This window comes from Mytilus californianus, unplaced genomic scaffold, assembly GCF_021869535.1.
Source record: "Mytilus californianus isolate M0D057914Y unplaced genomic scaffold, xbMytCali1.0.p SCAF_4, whole genome shotgun sequence".
NCBI classification, from domain to species: Eukaryota; Metazoa; Mollusca; class Bivalvia; order Mytilida; family Mytilidae; genus Mytilus; species Mytilus californianus.
Genome location: NW_026262690.1, coordinates 18,245,997 through 18,255,312, shown reverse-complemented (window position 1 = coordinate 18,255,312; position 9,316 = coordinate 18,245,997).

The following is a 9,316-nucleotide window of genomic DNA, read 5'->3' as shown; positions in this document are numbered from 1 at the left end:
CTTTATTAGATACAGGTCTTTTTAATTTTTCTTCTTGATTATCTATGTAAATTATAGCTCCAGCACCACATGGGCCTGGATTTCCCAAACATGACCCATCTGTAAAAGCGACTGCTGTGTTTGGTGGTTGAGATTTGAGTTGTTCAGAGATAATTTGTTTTCCTTCTTCTATTTGGGCTGTTGTTCTGGATTTTGAACTGCCTATACTTCGCCAGTAGTCAGGGGCTCTGACAACTGATACCAGACCTTGGTATTCATACTGGGGTTTTATCTTGTTAATATCAACCATTTCTGTATCTTTTATGTCTTCTGTTTGTTGATACATTTTCCTAATGGTGAAAAATATTTTTCTGGATGTTCCTCCTCTTTCCAAATTTCAAATTTTCTTTTAATTTGGACATAACTACTGTATGAATTAATTTTACCTAATTCTCTGATGGCCATTCCTTCTCTTTTTAAATCTGTTTGTAATGTTCCACTAAGTACTTCTAATGCCTCAAGAGATGAATGAGATGGTAAATCTAGGCACATTGCTAACCCCTTTCTCTGAATTTCATTCAATTTGTCAAGATGACATGAATTGCTGGATTGCCAAATGCTGCAGCATAATTAAAAATTGAACATACTAATATAAAATAAATGCTTCAACCCTGTACCCAACATCTGCTTTGTTCTAATTTTTAGATTAAAAACATTTCTATAATTCTAGGTTCTCAAAAACTATCATATTTTACTCTGCCATTGTTGATTTTGTTTATACTTAAAATTTTCAATTTAATATGTTTAGATACCAAATATGTAACGGTTACAAAAATGTTCAAATCCTATTAAATATTTATTTGATTCAATTTCCAAATTTCCTTTAGGTGACTTTAAATTTGTATTAACTTTACTTTTATCGTAGATATTTGACACATTTTTTGAAATTTGTTAATCATTCCCAGATTATTTACCAAGGCAGCCCCTCATCCCCCCTCTATGTTATAAAAGTAGTAGTAGCAGCCCCAACTAATATTAATTCCGCTATTACTCTTGTATATTCTCCCCCATTAAAACAGATCTACTGACAACATTTTTAAAAGTTATTGCTATAATTTACTTTTAGTTGGATGAAAGGGAGCAAATGTATATTTCCCGTAATATACTAGTATAAGCGAATAAATATTTTCTAGCCGACATCATGCTGGTCATAATTGCTTTTATGCCGAAAATACAATAAAATTGTATTATATATATACATCTTTTGTACATCTACCGTATGCATAAAAGAACGTTTTTAAAAAAGCTTCTTGCTGAATACACACGTAATTGCAGTATTTCATGCATATTCAGGACAAAAACAAAATATGCCAATTCTTCAAGAATTGTTAGCACAAATATAAACTGCCTCTTTTGAAATAGGTTGTGTTGAATAGGGCCGCAATCTTGCCTAGCAACAGGCTAGCCATCACTCAGACCACTTAAATGTAATCTTGCAGAACTACAACTTTGGTAACTTTTGACCGAAAATAATCTTTCAAATATAAAATTGTTCAATGTTTGGTAAGCACACAATAAGACGTATTTTTCATACGACCGACATTTTTTGGCGTCCGTATACTGGTATGGCAATGTCATCGTCATCCGAAGACATTAAGTTTCCAGACAATATAACTTGTGTACAAGTGAATGGATCTCTATGAAATTAATTTTTACCACAAGGTTCCATACCATAAAAGAAAGGTTGGGATTGATTTGGGGGTTATGAATCAAACTGTTTCGGAATTATGGGGCATAAACAAATAAGGATTTTCTGGTTTCCAGACAATAACTTTTGTATAAGTGTATGGATCTCTATGAAATTGTACCACAAGGTTCCATACAAAAAAAAAGAAGGATGGGATTAATATTGGGTGTAAGTGCCCTAACTGTTGAGGAATTAGTGGCCAAAACAAGCATTTCAGTTTCTTGTTTCAGGACAATGACTTTTGTATAAGATCTCTATGAAATTGTTTCACAAGATCACATTAAGGTCGACAGGTCTTAAATTAAACTTTGTTCATTTCAACAAATAATGAATATATTGGATTCTTTGATATGCTGAATATAACCATACCTTATTTAGGAGAGTGGAAGACCCCCTTAAAGAGCTACGTTTATGGTTAACGCAGAATGTCCCACTATGAATTTACATTGTCTTGTCGGTAGGTCCCCTTTTGTGCATCCTGGATAGGCATCCACAGCTATATATTTTATAATTTGTTTGCCAGCTCATAGTACGTATACTTACAGTGCAAACAATTAATAAATTTATTTTGTTGAATTGGGTTCAATGGATGTCGAAGTCTTTATGCATATTTGTCAGTTTTGTTTTATTGATTTCGTCATTCTTAAACAATATCAAATACAGACCCAGCTTCTTCCTAATATAACGGTTCTGAAGTGTTTGGACCATACACTCATGGTCATGATAATGATGATGGATGGATGTTGCTTAATGTCAAGCGGCAAATTAATTTGCATATTCAGGACGAGAACATGTTAATGTAATATTAATATTAACCCTGCTTTGTACTATACTGACAATCTGAGCCTAATTTTTAACTTGCTATTTCACGAGGTAACAGTCCTCAGAAAGACTTACCTTACCTGAATACATTTTTCTGACTCCGAGTCGACCAGTCTTTGCTATTACTCCTTGATGCCGCGTGCCTAGCGGAGACACAGTTTTTAAATTTCAAAGTTTTTGGATTGACCCGGCCAGGGTTCCAACCCACGACCTCTCACACTTGAGGCGAACATGCTACCACGAGACAACGGAGGCGGTTCTGTATGGTCATGACCATATGTGTATGGTCCGGGTAATAATACGACGAACGCTGAATAGATTATTTTACTGTAAATTGCATCAGGTATGAAATTAGGCGTTTTTTAGTATTTAATTTTGACTTATTCAATCATATGGTAATCATTATTACATGATTACAAGACAAAATGAATTTTAGTCACTAGTTAAAACTACTAAAAATTATATTAAAGCATTTCACAAAATTCATTATCAACTTTTCACTTACGCATCACAACATGTCGGCTTTTGAAAATAACTTTTACAAAATTTGAATGAACAGTTAAACAAAAAGTCAGTTGTTTTAATAACAGGCAGTTGGTGATTTGAATACTTCTTTCTCCCTTTAATTTTTGCTAAAAATTATTTTTGGTAAATTCAATTTTAAGTCAAATCAAGTTAGTTTTAGTTATTTTAAAAATGTGTTCATATTCATACGATCTTATATATTTAACCGCAGTTACTACATGCTGTCCCTCTTTTTCTTTCGAGCTTATCTGAACACCGGGGGTAACTGCTAAAAAAACCAATCCCCGAAATACTTGTGGTTTCACCTATCAACGACAGATGGACCAAGATTCAGACTATACGTTAAATATAAAGAATTTCAGTGAGTAAACTTGTGCCAGTTTTGGCTTGGAGAACGAGTAGCGTGTTTCCAGAGAAGAAAATTAGAAATTATTTCATAATACCTATTTGGTCTAACTCGCCTCATATATTCAGACTGTTAATAACCAAACGAATATATGCCCTTATGGTCCTAGTATCATGTCCCACTATGAATTAAGGTTGTCTTGGCGGTGTTATATAGCCATTCTTCCCCATGCCAGTTTTTCCCCTGGGGAAATTTTGGATCATTGCCATTCTTCCCCCGCTGAAATTTGACAATACGTATACATATAGTCACTTTTCCCCATGCCAATCTGTCCCCCAATAGTATAGATTTCACTATATTTATATAAGTCTGAAAATTAAACCCAACTTGCAGTGTTAGAATTAGATTTTTATGCTGACAAATATTTTTTGTCAATTTACATTTACACAAGTCTGTCTACATGTTTACCAGTCTGTCTACATGTTCATCAGTCTGTCTATGTGTCCACTAGTCTTTCTTTATTTTCAGCAGTCTTTATAATAGTCCCCTAGTCTGTCTACATTCTCAACAGTCTGGCTATGTGTCCACAAGTCTGTCTACATGTTTACCAGTCTGTCTACATGTTCATCAGTCTGTCTATGTGTCCACTAGTCTTTCTTTATTTTCAGCAGTCTTTCTAATAGTCCCCTAGTCTGTCTGCATTCTCAACAGTCTGGCTATGTGTCCACAAGTCTGTCTACATGTTTACCAGTCTGTCCATGTCCACTAGTCCGTCTACATTTTCACCGGTCTGTCTATGTGTCCACTAGTCTGTCTGCATGTTCAATAGTCTGACTACATATTCACCAGTCCGTCTTTGTGTCGACATGTCCACCAGTCTGTCTCCGTGTTCATTAGTCTATCTACATGTTTACCAGTCAGTTTATGTTTCCACCATTCTGTCTACATGTCCACCAGTCTGTGTCCACCAGTCTGTCTACATGTCCACCAGTCTGTGTCCACCAGTCTGTCTACATGTCTACCAGTCGGTCTATATGTCTACCATACTGTGTCTATATGTCCATCAGTCTGTCTACATGTTCATCAGTCCGTCTACATTTTTACCCGTCTGTAATTGCATTTTGTTGTGTTGCTTTGTCTGATCGTCCGAATCTTCAATATGCTGACATTTACATGCATTCTTCTGACCCGACAACTTACTACATGTAGGTGTATTCTCCATACTAATACCGTCATGCTTTAAAATGCCAAACAGTTTTCGTTGGGGTTCATTATAAGCCAAGGAACATTTTTAATATGTATCGCCACAACAATTCACGTTGCAGGTTTAGTTTTTCTGACAACAGGCTAGTATGACGAGTAAACTTGTATTTCAATGATGCAGGTAAAGCTTCAAAATGAAATAGTCTTATCTATATCCGGTTGAAAAACTGTCGTTTCACAACCATACTAAATATACATGTTTTAGCAGTTAATGTCTGTCTCTGCATGCTTTTTATATGACATGTAGCATTGCATCATACATAAAAAAATCGTTAGTATTTATTTCGTTATTAAAGAACAACCAGTCTGGGAGAACATGATTGTTATTAGTTGTAATTGGCTTTGAAATAGCTTTCAGTAACTGCGAGTACTCTTATTTCGGTGCTAAGTGATTATTGAGCACCGTACCAACATTTTTAGTGAAGCCAATTGCAACTGATATTTTACAGTTTTTTTTTCTTATGGTGTGCTGTCCCAGGTTGGATTAAGAGGTCTTAATTAGAATCCATAGATTTTTTTTTTTAAATATTTCCAAAAATGTAGCTTACATTATGCATGGAAAAACCATTTTTGTATGATAGAAATAAAACTAAACAATAGAATTTCAAGATAAAATATGAGAACATAATTTTTATAATTTGCATTGGGCCACGGGACTCGTTTTATTGCTACGAAACAAAATAAATAAATTCCCTTAACACTCCTTTATATAAAAGTACTTTAGTCTTAGATACATGATTTGTTTATTATTTGATATTGGCTTTGAACTAGCTGTCAGTAACTGTGAGTATTCTCAGATCTGAACTTAGTGTCTTTTTTTGTTGTATGGATGTATAAATACCCTGTCACGTCCGGTCTGTGTTTTTGTTACTTGTTTTTCTGCTTTGTCTCGATCTGATGGGTTAAACCCTTTTCAATTGATTTTTATAGTTTGTTCATATGTTGTACTGTTACAACACTTACCCAGGTTAGGGGAGGGTTGGGCGCCTGCTAACATATTTAACCCCGCCACATTCTGTATGTGCCTGTCCAAAGTGAGGAGCCTGTAATTCAGTGGTTGTCGTTTCTTGCTGTACATCATACATGTATTTCGTTCATTGTTTTTACATAAATCAGGGCGTTAGTTTTCTCGTTTGAATTGTTTTACATTTGTCATTTCTGGGTCTTTTATAGCTGACTATCATTATGGGTTTTGCTCATTGTTGAAGGCCATACAGTGATCTATAGTTATGTCATTTGGTCTCGGTGGAGGGTTGTTTAATTGGCAATTATACCACATCTTTTTATTTTTATATTATCTGCGTTATCTCCTCTTATGTGGCAATGTTTTAAAAACTTGAAGCATGCAAAAATAGTTATGAATTTAAAAAAAAAACATTCATAATAATAAGATAAAACACATATTTGTTTTTAATTTTAATGAAAAGTCTTAAAAATGAATTTCATTCTCTCCCAAAATTTGTATATTTATTAAAGGTCTAGACCGATTGTGTTCTGCTGTTTTACAATCCCAAGATGGCGTACAGCACCTGATCTATCTGAATATCAGTGGCGTAGCTTCCATTGTGGCAGTTATGCAACGGTCTCACTAAATATTTGACCAAGAAAAAAACGTGAGAGAAAGAAAGATAAAATGTACAACGTGTATTCCGTGTACAGGGTGAAGATGGTTCCAAATATTTAACTTTTCTTCCTTACACAGGCATTCGTCACTCTAAGCGTAATAAAGATTAAAATAATAAGTCCAAATTTGTTTCATAAAATTAAAGTCCATCGTAGATAAGATATATTGTTTAAGGAAGGGAGAAATCTTACTTTGTAAAAATCAGTCTTATTCGAATAAAAACATCTCTGAAACTGACATCATGAAGACTGTTCTATTCCTTCAATGGCAATATGTTTGTTACATTTGGTCGATGTGTTCTACAACAGACAGTTGGCATTCCGTTGAGAACCAACTGTTCTAATGTTCTCGACAACTTTTTCTTTTATTCAATTCAAGCTGACTTTACACAACGCATTCTCGAGAAAAATTAAAAGAAGCTATAGCATAATCTTTAAACTTAAGGTTTCTCTGTGTAGATTATGTTTTATGAATGAATAATTCAAAATTTGGTGACCATGTTGATTGCATGTAACCAATTTGATTTGAAATAAAGGATACCCCAGCTATATTTAAATCTGTTTCATATCTTGACTTACATCTAGAAGTTGACAGTAAGGGTTGTTTGTTTACTGCAAAAAAAATTATTTCAATTTTCACATTGGTAACCTTCAATTTCAATAATTAAGAGATTGTGTGTATCGGATGAATTGGAAGAAGGATTATAGATAAAACAAAGATTTATATCGTTAGTTGTGCCGAAAAATGAACTGCAAGTGTCCACAGATATGCAAGACTCTTTAAACGTGAAAAAAATGTTTTCACTCATTAAAGGGGTTCGAGCTGTAAAAATTAAATTAATGATCACCGATTTGACTTAAAATCTCATTTTGTCCGCATACTATTAAAAATGTATATCCAAATTACAAAAACCCTGAAAGAAACAACTCGATTTAGTACAACAATAAATTGGACTTGTAATAATGTATCAGCATTTCAAGTCAAGGATTTTAGCACAGAGTTAAAATATCAATCACAATCCTAAAATCGGTCTATAGTCACCATCTAATATATGAAACTAATAAACCATCGAGATGACCTCGATCGAAGACTGCTGATGGTCTTGCGACCCGATTTAAACATTAATAGACAGACTGGCAAGCACGTGAAATCTTATAATGACGAATTTTCTAGGTTTGATTTCATGTCATAGACACGATAGAGTAAAAAAACATACCGCCACATTCTTTATGTGCCTGTCCCAAGTCAGGAGCCTGTAGTTCAGTGGTTGTCGTTGGTTCATGTCGGTCATATTTGTTTTTCGTAAATTGTTTTGTTATCTGGAAATTTTGCCGTTAGTTTTCTCAATTGAATTGTTTCATATTTTTTATGTCGTGGCCTTTTATGGTTTTATACTATACGGTGTGGGTTTTTTTCATAGTTGAAGGCCGTACGGTTGCCTATAATTGCTTACATCCACTTCATTTGAAATTTGGTGGATAGTTGTCTCATTGGCAATCATAACTCATCTGCTTATTTTTATATAATTACATTAGATGTGTGGTTCATTATAATACGTTATTCTGATTGGCTAACTGCAATCTCGCGTTATTCCTTAACCAACTTCATTACACAATAATTACATTAGATGTATGTTTCATTATTATACGTTATTTTGATTGGCTAACAGCAATCTCGCGTCATTCTTCATTTCAAAAATGAATTTCATGAATTGTAACATACATGATACGAAAGCCTATTAGGGTCACAAAAAAAATATTTTTATCTCGTAATTACGAGAAAACTATCGCGTAATTACGCGATAATTATCTCTTAAGTACGATAATCATTGTTTTATCTCGTAATTACGAGATAAGATTTTTATCTCGTAATTACGAGATAATTACGAGAAAACTATCGCGTAATTACGAGATAAGAAGTTTTTTGTCTCGTAATTACGAGATAATTATCTCGTAATTACGAGATAACTTTCGCGTAATTACGAGATAATTATCGCGTAATTACGAGAAAACTATCGCGTAATTACGAGATAAGAAGTTTTTTATCTCGTAATTACGAGATAATTATCTCGTAATTACGAGATAACTATCGTGTAATTACGAGATAATTATCGCGTAATTACGAGAAAACTATCTCGTAATTACGAGATAAAAATTCATTTGGCCAAGTAGATTAAGAGGAGAAAGATTTTTGTAAAAGATTAAAAAAAATTACTTAATTGCAGAAATGACTTTAAAGGGCAATAACTCCTTAAGGGGTCAATTGACAATTTTGGTCATTTGACTTATTTGTAGATCTTACTTGGCTAAACATTTTTGCTCCTACAGTTTATATCTTTCTATTATAATATTCAAGATAATAACCAAAAACTGAAAAATAATCATTATAATTACCAATTCAGGGGCAGCATCCCAACAACGGGAAGTCTGATTCGTCTGAAATTTTTAACCCTGTCATATTTGCTCTAAATGCTTTAGTTTCAAAGATATAAACCATAAACTACATTTTACCCCCTCCCCCCCCCCCCCCTGTTCGATTTTTAGCCATGGTGGCTATCTTGGTTGGTTGGGGGGGGGTCTTTGGATACGTTTTTTTTAAAACTAGAAACCCTAAGGATGATCGATTAAGGCCAAGTTTGGTTCAATTTGGCCAAGTGGTTTCAGAGGAGAAGATTTTTGTAAAAGTTAACGGACGACGACGGACGACGGACGCCATGTGATGGGAAAAGATCACTTGACCCTTTGGGTCAGTTGAGCTAATAAAAACGGGCGTTTTATCAGGTGCCCCGGAAGGTTAATCATGATCTGTATATCTATATATATATAAAACGTCTGAATAATAGTCAACGATTTTTCCCACGAGGGCGCTGGATCGTTACGAGTAACGATACACGTACACAATAAATAAATTATATAAACGCCTAAAAAGTGTACACAACAACACCAATAACAAAAAAAAGGAACTATAAATGTAATTATTTATAAATATTTCGGATAACAGATATCCTTCA